The sequence below is a fragment of the Hakea prostrata genome, chromosome 4, assembly GCF_041222555.1.
Source record: "Hakea prostrata isolate BN-2017 chromosome 4, UWA_Hpros_2, whole genome shotgun sequence".
Classification (NCBI taxonomy): Eukaryota; Viridiplantae; Streptophyta; class Magnoliopsida; order Proteales; family Proteaceae; genus Hakea; species Hakea prostrata.
In genome coordinates, this window is record NC_142603.1 from 26030084 (window position 1) to 26038821 (window position 8738).

Here is an 8738-nt window from a genome sequence, read left to right on the forward strand (position 1 = left end):
TAAGTAAATCATACATGAATCAATTCAATATGAATAAGTAATGCTACTGTAATCAAAGTTATGCAACAGTAGTATATCGTTGTAAGAATCTAATTAAGGAAACATATCAATGATATTCAAATATAGAAACTAAATTCATGCTATCTATGTAATTAAGGAAATAACCATCCTTACCTTTTATAACTCGCAAAGGAATCCTAAGAAATCAAGTAAGATCTTGGCAAACTTGAGAAGAAGGTCCTAAACAAGTGTATACAACATATTAGGAAAGATCCCTAACAGAAAAGATACCAAAACATCCAACACGGACCAATTCTGGAGTTGCTTTGTACTCATTGGTCGAGTGGATTGGTCGATGGTCCATCGACCAATCGATCGACCAATGCGACGATAGCCTAAAAAACAGAGTTTTAAGATATGAAATCCGAATTTGGTGGTTCAAAAGGGTACTAATCAAGGGGTAAACTACATCAGTAGTATTCTAACATATAGGGGATCTCAAAACATTAATCCAAACAAGACATCAAGATCCAAATTAGGAAACAAAAAGTTACCATAATTAGATCAACCATGGATCTTGATGAATTCGAAATAGAAATCAAAGACAAGAACAATAGGAGGATGGGTCATTGCTTCAGGTAAAGATATCATGAAAAGCATACCTAGATCTTCAAGGAAATAGGCTTAAAAGCATAAATCTAAATAAGGAAAGAAAACCTACCATATATGTAACTACCATGATTCATGAAGAACACATAGTATGGTAGAAGAGAACAACTAGAGATTGATAGATCATGGATCATGAAAGAAAACACAGCAATTAACTACTAACATGATCAATATAGAAGATCCAAGGAGATCAGAATTCAAATAAGAAGTTTAACAAAGATTAGATCATGGTTTGATCATGATTCCTTCAAAAGCTTGCAATGATCATGGTTAAGATCATTGTTCTAGCATGATTATGAGAGACAAGTCCAGAGATGTTTGCAACAGAGAATGCAGCATCTCCTCTACTATCTCAACTCAAAAAGGAAAGAAAATCAGAGATGGAGGAGAAGAAGAGAGTGTAGACATACCTTTTGATGCAAAAGGAAGAGTTTCGACGAAGATCCGTCAAGAAAATCACCAAGGATGCAAGGGAGATGACTTGTAGAGGTCTTTGGTTCGTTCCAAAGAGTTTGGAGGCAGCAAGTACGAAGTGGACTCGAGATTGGACTTAAATAGAGCAAGAAAAACCTAATTGCCAAAGACAAGCACTCATTGGTCGAGTGGATTGGTCGACTGGTCCAATCGACCAATCAGTCGACCAATGGTGGCGATGACAAATCCAAAACAGGGAATTGAAGACCCAGATCAAATCCAATCCTAAAGGGGTTTTGCACACATGTCAAGTGACTTACCTAATAGGTAGAAATGCCTTCAAACCAAGATAGAGACCACTCCAAGTCCATCAACTAATCCGATCTTCATCAAGATTCAGTTTCCATAAATAAAACTTCATCATCAACTTTCATGGATTCAAAGCCAGACACCAAGTCCTCTACTGGGATGGCCCAAAGCTGACTTCTTACTTTACTTCGGGTCATCGGACCTACAAATAACAAGGTTTCCGGGTCAGGGTTAGGGCTGGGTTTTACAGCATCTCCTCTACTGTCTCAACTCAAAAAGGAAAGAAAACAAGGATGAAGAAGAAGAAGAGAGTGTAAACATACCTTTTTGTATAAGAACACGAGTTTTGACGAAGATCCGTCAAGATAAACACCAAGAGCGCAAGGGAGATGACTTGCAGAGGTCTTTGGTTCGTTCCAAAGAGTCTGGAGGTAGAAAATACGAAGTAGACTCGAGATTGGACTTAAATAAAGCAAGCAAGACCTAATTACCAAAGACAGAACCCATTGGTCGATTGGATTGGTCGACTGGTCCAGTCGACCAATGAGTCGACCAATTAGTTCAACAAGTTCAAAACAGGGAATTGAAGGCTCAGATCAAATCCAAACATAAAGGGGTTTTGCACACACACCAAGTGACTTACCTAATAGGTAGAAATGCCTTCAAACCATGATAGAGAACACTCCAAGTCCATCAACTAATCCGATCTTCATCAAGATTCAGTTTCCATAAATAGAACATTGACATCAACACTCATGGATTCAAAGCCAGACACCAAGTCCTCCACTGGGATGGCCCAAAGCTGACTTCTTGCCTTACCTCGAGTTGTCGGTCCTACAAACAACAGGGTTTTTCTCGGGTCAAGGTTAGGGCTGGGTTTCACACTTTGTGTCGAGGTTCTCTGATCAGACTTGCATTCTCCAATGCCTCCTTCAGTTGGGAATTTTACTTTTAAATGCCTCGTTGAAACCACAACTCCAATAACATTTAGACTTGGCCTTCCCAAAATTATGTTGTAAGCTGACAGATTCTTTATCAATAAAAATTTAGTTACTGTTTGTGGATGTGTTCCCAATGTAATTGTTAACTCCACAGTTCCTTCCACCAAAGTAGATTCTCCAGAAAATCCAAATAGTCTTTTTCCGCAAGGTTTTATCTTGACTGCATCCATCTTCAACCGTTGAAAGGCTTCGTAAGACATAATGTCCACAAAAGATCCCGTATCAATTAAAACCCTGTGAATATCCCTGTTTGCCACCTCAATGACTACAACAATGGCATCATCATGTGGCTCTTGAATTCCATCCATCTCCTCCTCTGTGAAGACTATTTGCTTCATCTTCTTAATTCTTTTAGGAATAACATGAGATTCGACAGCATTGACATACCTGGCATGAGCCTTAGACTTTGAAATTGAGTTTAAATCTAAACTCCCCAAGATGGACATGACAGGAGACTGCTTCTGCTGAACCCGCTGGTTTTCTTGATGTTTAGCATTTTCATCTGGAGAACTAGATTGAAAATCTCTCTTCGCCTGGTCCTCCCTCACTGGTGTCTGGTTATCCCATCTTCTCGGCTGATCAGCAACGTTTCTCCGGTTACCTCCGTTTCTTCTTTGAACATAATGATCCAGTCTCCCTTGACTGATTAATCGCTCAATTTCATTTTTCAGGATCCTGCAATCATCAGTATCATGACCATGATCCCTGTGATATCTGCAAAATCTGTTTGGATTTCGCTCATCTGCCTTTGCTATCATCGATGCTGGCCATTTTACAAATCCTTGATGTTGAATTCGCATCAAAATTTCTAATCTTCTAGTATTAAGAGGAGTATAGTTTTCCAAGAATGGTCTCGGAATATCCCTTCTAATTTGACGATCAGGACCATTCCTCGGATAATTTATGTTGTTCCTTCGATCCCTCTGATCAGACCTCATGACTCCATCTTCCCTCTTTTTGCTTCCATCACCATCAGTCTCCTTCCTCGCCTGAAGGATATCTTTCATGTTAGCATATTGATTACACCAGGTTGTCAACTCTGCAATGTTCACTGGTTTGTTCATGATCAGGAATTCTAACAAATGATCGTCTATTAAACCTCTGAACATAGCATCATACACTATTGCTTCATTCAAATTCTTTATCTGAATTGATTATTGATTGAATCTTTTCATATAACTTCGAACTGACTCTCCTAACTTCTGGCGAATTGCAGCTAGATTATCCACTGTTTTGCTACTCTTCATACTACTTTGGAATCTCGACAAGAATATTTTTGTCAAATCTCTGAAATCTCTAATGGAATCCGGTAATAAACTGAAGAACCAAGTTGTTGCAGGACCTTTCAACGATGAGGGGAAGGATCGACACTTTAAAACATCAGAATTCCCTGCCAACATCATAACGGAATTGAATTGAGCCAGGTGTTCCATCGGATCTGTGCTTCCATCATACATTGTGAACACCGGAAGCTTAAAATTATGCGGCAATGGTGCTGACATGATATCTTTAGAAAATGGATTTTGATTCATCACTTCTTCCACTTTTTCTCCATTGTCCTTGTTCGTCAATTGTTGAATTTGATTATCTAGGATACGAAATCTTTTACTGATTTCAGATCCGTGAACTTCAAATCTACTACCTTCTGATCTCCTTGTTTCTCTCTTATCTCTCCAATCTCCAAGACTTCTACTCTTTTTACTTTGAACGTGGCTTAATCGATCATCCTTGGATGATCCTTGATCTTCAGATTCCAGAGGAATGTAATTTGGGTCTGCACTTTCTCCTGATCCCTCCCTGAGAATTGATCTCCTTTGGCTTTCTCTTGACCTTTGAATCTGAGGATTTGGAACAGAAATCGCCTCAACTCGAGAAAGAGTTCAAGATCTTCTAGCTAGTGAGATCAAAACTCTTCCTTCTGGTTGAATTCCGACTTGCTTGATGAACGTCCTCGTCAGATTTTGCGTTTCAAGTATTTGATGTTGCATACTTTCAAATCGTTCGGTGATTTGATTCGGATCCAATTCCAAATGAGAAGCAGCCAGCGTATCTGCAAGTTGCTTCTCCTGTCTTTCAAAAATCTCAGCAGGATGAGGTGAGCGATCTTCCATCATTCTTTGCCTTTGCCGAGTTTGCATTGTTGGAATTTGCAGTGCTGGAACTGTTTCTCTTGTTCTTCTTTTCGGATTTACTCTCCTCGGCTCTCTCTGGCTTGTTTCTGCCATTTCAACTGGTAATATTTCCTCTCACTCAGGTGATTGAGCCATAACCTTTGTTCTGAACTTGTTCAAGCTGATTTCCCACAGACGGCGCCAAAATGTTGATGCTAATTTTGCCAGTAGCTTTGAACCGCAATCGTCGCACCAAGCTCCTCAGATTTGGATCGATCTAATTCCTTTGTTCGTGTCTCGTTCACTAGAAAATGAAACACACCAATTAGAAACGGAGCCAATCGTCTTGATTGCATCGTTCTCTGACGATTTAGTTAGGTATGTGAAGATAGTTCTCCTGAGCTCGAAGGAGCTTCTGAGATGTTCTAATTGAGTAAAATTAGGAATGAATCCAGTGTTTGAATCGTTCTGAGAGACTTACCCTTGACAATTCATTTGCTCCCTTTTTATATAGATTTTCCCGCCTATAGTGTTTTCAACCATGACCGCCGGATCGTAGCTCCTCATTAGATGGCGATGATCAACCTTTCTTTATAATCTTGGGCGGACCCATCGATTTCTTTGTTGAAACAATTGAATCCATTTAAACCGTCATTGAACCGGAGCGAACCGTCTTAAACCGGGACTGGGATATTTTAGTCGTAACACCATTGCGAGTTTTCTTCATGTCATGACGGCCATCATCTCTGCCAAGAAATAGTTATATTCTCCCATCGTTTATCAAGAGCAAAAACAACATCCCCACAGTGTTACGTTCGAACCATCACGGAAGAAACAATAATAGTTCACAGAGGATATTCAAAATTTAAATTCAAACTCAAGTTTGAAACAGTCAATGAATCAGCAAGGCTTATCCAAAATGGAGATGTCAATCAACAAGAATACCAATACCGGAGATAGCAACGGTCAAATGAGGATAAGATTTGCCATGTCATGACACCTTGTGATTCGATATATGGAGAACCTTCCCATACAAGCAATTTACTGCATCCATAATTAATATTCTTATTTGAAGGAAAGGAAAAACATTTTGCCATGGACGTAGGTGTATCTAAATTGAATCAACCACGTTAAATTGCAGTGTCTTTTTCTTCTTCTCCTTTTTTCTTTTTTATTTATTTATAAAGAGAAAGTTCAAATCAATAGAAATTCTTATCTTATCTTTGTACAAGTCACCTTTAACTTACATCATCCCTTCCACCTATGGTTTTGGAAAACTCCCACCCGACAAACCCTTCCTCTAACAACATAGTCTCTCTTCTGCTGGTTTATCTTGATCAAAGCAATTACCCCATTTGGAAAGTTCAGTTTTCGATCCCCTCCTTCAGGCACACAATCTGTATGGCTATGTTGGAATTTATTAATTTGATTAATAAATTAAATGCCCAAGGGCAATATTGGAAACTCACTATAAGGGCGGTTACAAAATAGGGTTATATATTTTGGTAACCACCGCATTAGTGTGTAAGTAACTGAGTGATTCATTCGCACGAGCGAATCTCTGAGAAACGGTGGCTCCATCTCTCTCTCCCTCTCTCTTAGAATCGCAGGCTTAGAAATTTTTCTCTCCTAGTTTTTGATCTTCATTCCATTAATCCACGGCATTTGGGTTGTGGATATTATTCCCTTTCCCAGTGATTGTGGAATCTCGCCGGTAAATCTTTGGTGGTGGAACGAGAACGTGGATCTAGACTTCCGCTGCGAATACTTCAAGTAAGGGAAAGCGAATCCAGGTAAAGAATCTTTCCCCCATCAATTAATTGAATTGAATTACTTTTGAAGTATTACCAACATTGGCATCAGAGCCATTGGTTCCCACGGTTCTTTGTTCCTCCCCATTGTTTATTTTAATTGTATGGATCCAATGGGAGGATCAAGGGTTTAATACGAAACCCATGGGAGAATTGATAGGGTTTTTGGAAACCCTTAATTTTGATTCGGATCCGAGTGGGAGGATCCCTGTGAATTTCCCTAATGAAGATTTGCATGAATTGATAATCCATGATGATAATTTTTTGTTTAAAATTTATTGATGGATTTTTTATTTTTTTTTTGGATGATTTTTTGGGTGAAAAAACGTGTTTTCCGTTCTTTTTTTAAAAATTTCGTTCAAGAAAAAATTGAAAAATCGCCGTTTTTTGGTCATGTGGACTGACGGACGACCATCGACTAGACGGTCGTCCGTCTATTATCAAACTAGTCACGGTGACCCAGCACGGAATTTCCGCCTGCGGGAGACGGTCATCCGTCCGGGCCGTGACGGTCGTCCGTCTAGTCGCCGAATGCCAGACGGAATTTCCGTCCGGGCGACGGTCATCCATCTCGGGCATAAAAGGCGGACGGAATTCCGTCGCATGCAGACGGCATCCGTCTGGGAGATGGATTTTTTTGTATATTGGTCCGTCCGAGTTCAGAATGTGTTTCTAACTTCATCGGACACCAATGGCCCGACAATCGGTGTGGTGTTTGGGCATTGAGGGCCTAATGGGGCCTAGTGGGAGCTAATGAGGTAGAAGTGTTACGTGTGAACCACCTCATAGCTTGAACATGATTGCATGTTTTATTTTAATAAAACTATTTTTTATTTATGGGTCTATCAATCATGTTTCTTGCACGGAATGAAGCTAGTGTATAAGTCTATGTGGGTTTGCATGAGAATTTGATTGAATGTGTTTTAGCATCTCTTTTGGTTTAAGTGCTTATCCCATAGGTTGACTATGCTAGTGTGATTTTTTGTTGCATGAGTTGTGTTTTATGCTAGATTTATTGAACTCATTCTTATATGTAATATCTTTAGAAAAAATGGCTGCTACCAAGAGCATTGTTGCTGACCTCACTAAAGAAGATAAGCTGAATGAGAGGAATTATGACCTCTGGCACCGAAAGGTGCAATATCTCTTGGAAGAGCAGGATATGCTGGAGACCATAAACCAGACCATGAACCCACCCGAGGAAGGTACCACCGCACAAAGATCGCAGGGACCTTGATACATACAATGCTTGGAAGAGGAAAGACCGGGTAGCCGGGATTACAATCCCGAGCTCCATGAGGGATGACCCGATGCTTCGTTATGAGAAGCATAGGACTGCAAAGTCTTTGTGGGAGGCTGTGAAGTTCCCAAGATGGAGGGACTTCCACCACAAGAGGCCGCCAGCTCGGACTCACTTTTGACGGTTATAAGATGCGCCAGGGTCACACCATGAGGCAGCATATAACCATCATGTCTAACATGATTAGTGAGTTGAGCGCATGTGGGCGCCGGAAGACCGATGAGGAGCAAGTCTCCGCAGTCATCGGTCATTGCCTAAGACTTGGGAGCATATGAAGATCTTCTTGACTCATGCCGATGAGGTCAAGACTTTCGATCAAGCTGCCAAGCACCTTGAGCTTGATGAGGATCGGATGTTGGCCGATACCCCTCAAACGATGTATTTCTTGCTGAAGCTAGCACTAGTAAGGGTGCAGGCTTCAAGCGCAAGAGAGAGAAAGCTCAACCTCAGCGGTCCAAGCAAAGTAACCAGGGTGGGAACAAAAACAAGAGTGGGCCCAAGCATTCAAGGGGGACTAGTGTCGGCAAGAAGAAATCAGTTTTGATTTGCTTCAAGTGCCGAAAGCTCTGGTCATTTTGCTCATGATTGAACCGAGCAAGAGGTATGTACTTGTGTGTTATACCTCATCTTGTTATGTAACAAGTTCTACTATGCTTGCTGAACTAAATCCTTTGTGGATTGTTGATTCAAGTGCGACAGAACACATAACAAGGGAACACTCGAGCTTCGTGGAATACCGTCGTATTCCAAGAGGAAGCAAAAGAATAACGATGGGGAACAGCTCAAGCGTGGAGGTTCATGGCATAGGCACATGCAAATTAGTTTTGCGAGGTGGCCAGACGCCGTTACTCCATGATGTGCTGTATGCTCCCGGACATTCGGCGAAATCTTGTTTCGTTATTTATCTTTTAAGACATGGTTTTAGAGTTGTATTTGAAAACAATTCTTTGGTTTTGTATCTCGGGTGATACAGTTTATGGTTATGGTTTTCTTGATAATGGTTTCATTGTATTGGATACAATTGATTATTCATTTAATTCTAGTAATGCTTTTGTTTGCCAAAATACTGTGTGTATTGATTCTAATTTGTGGCATGCTAGACTAGGACATATTGGCTTAGATA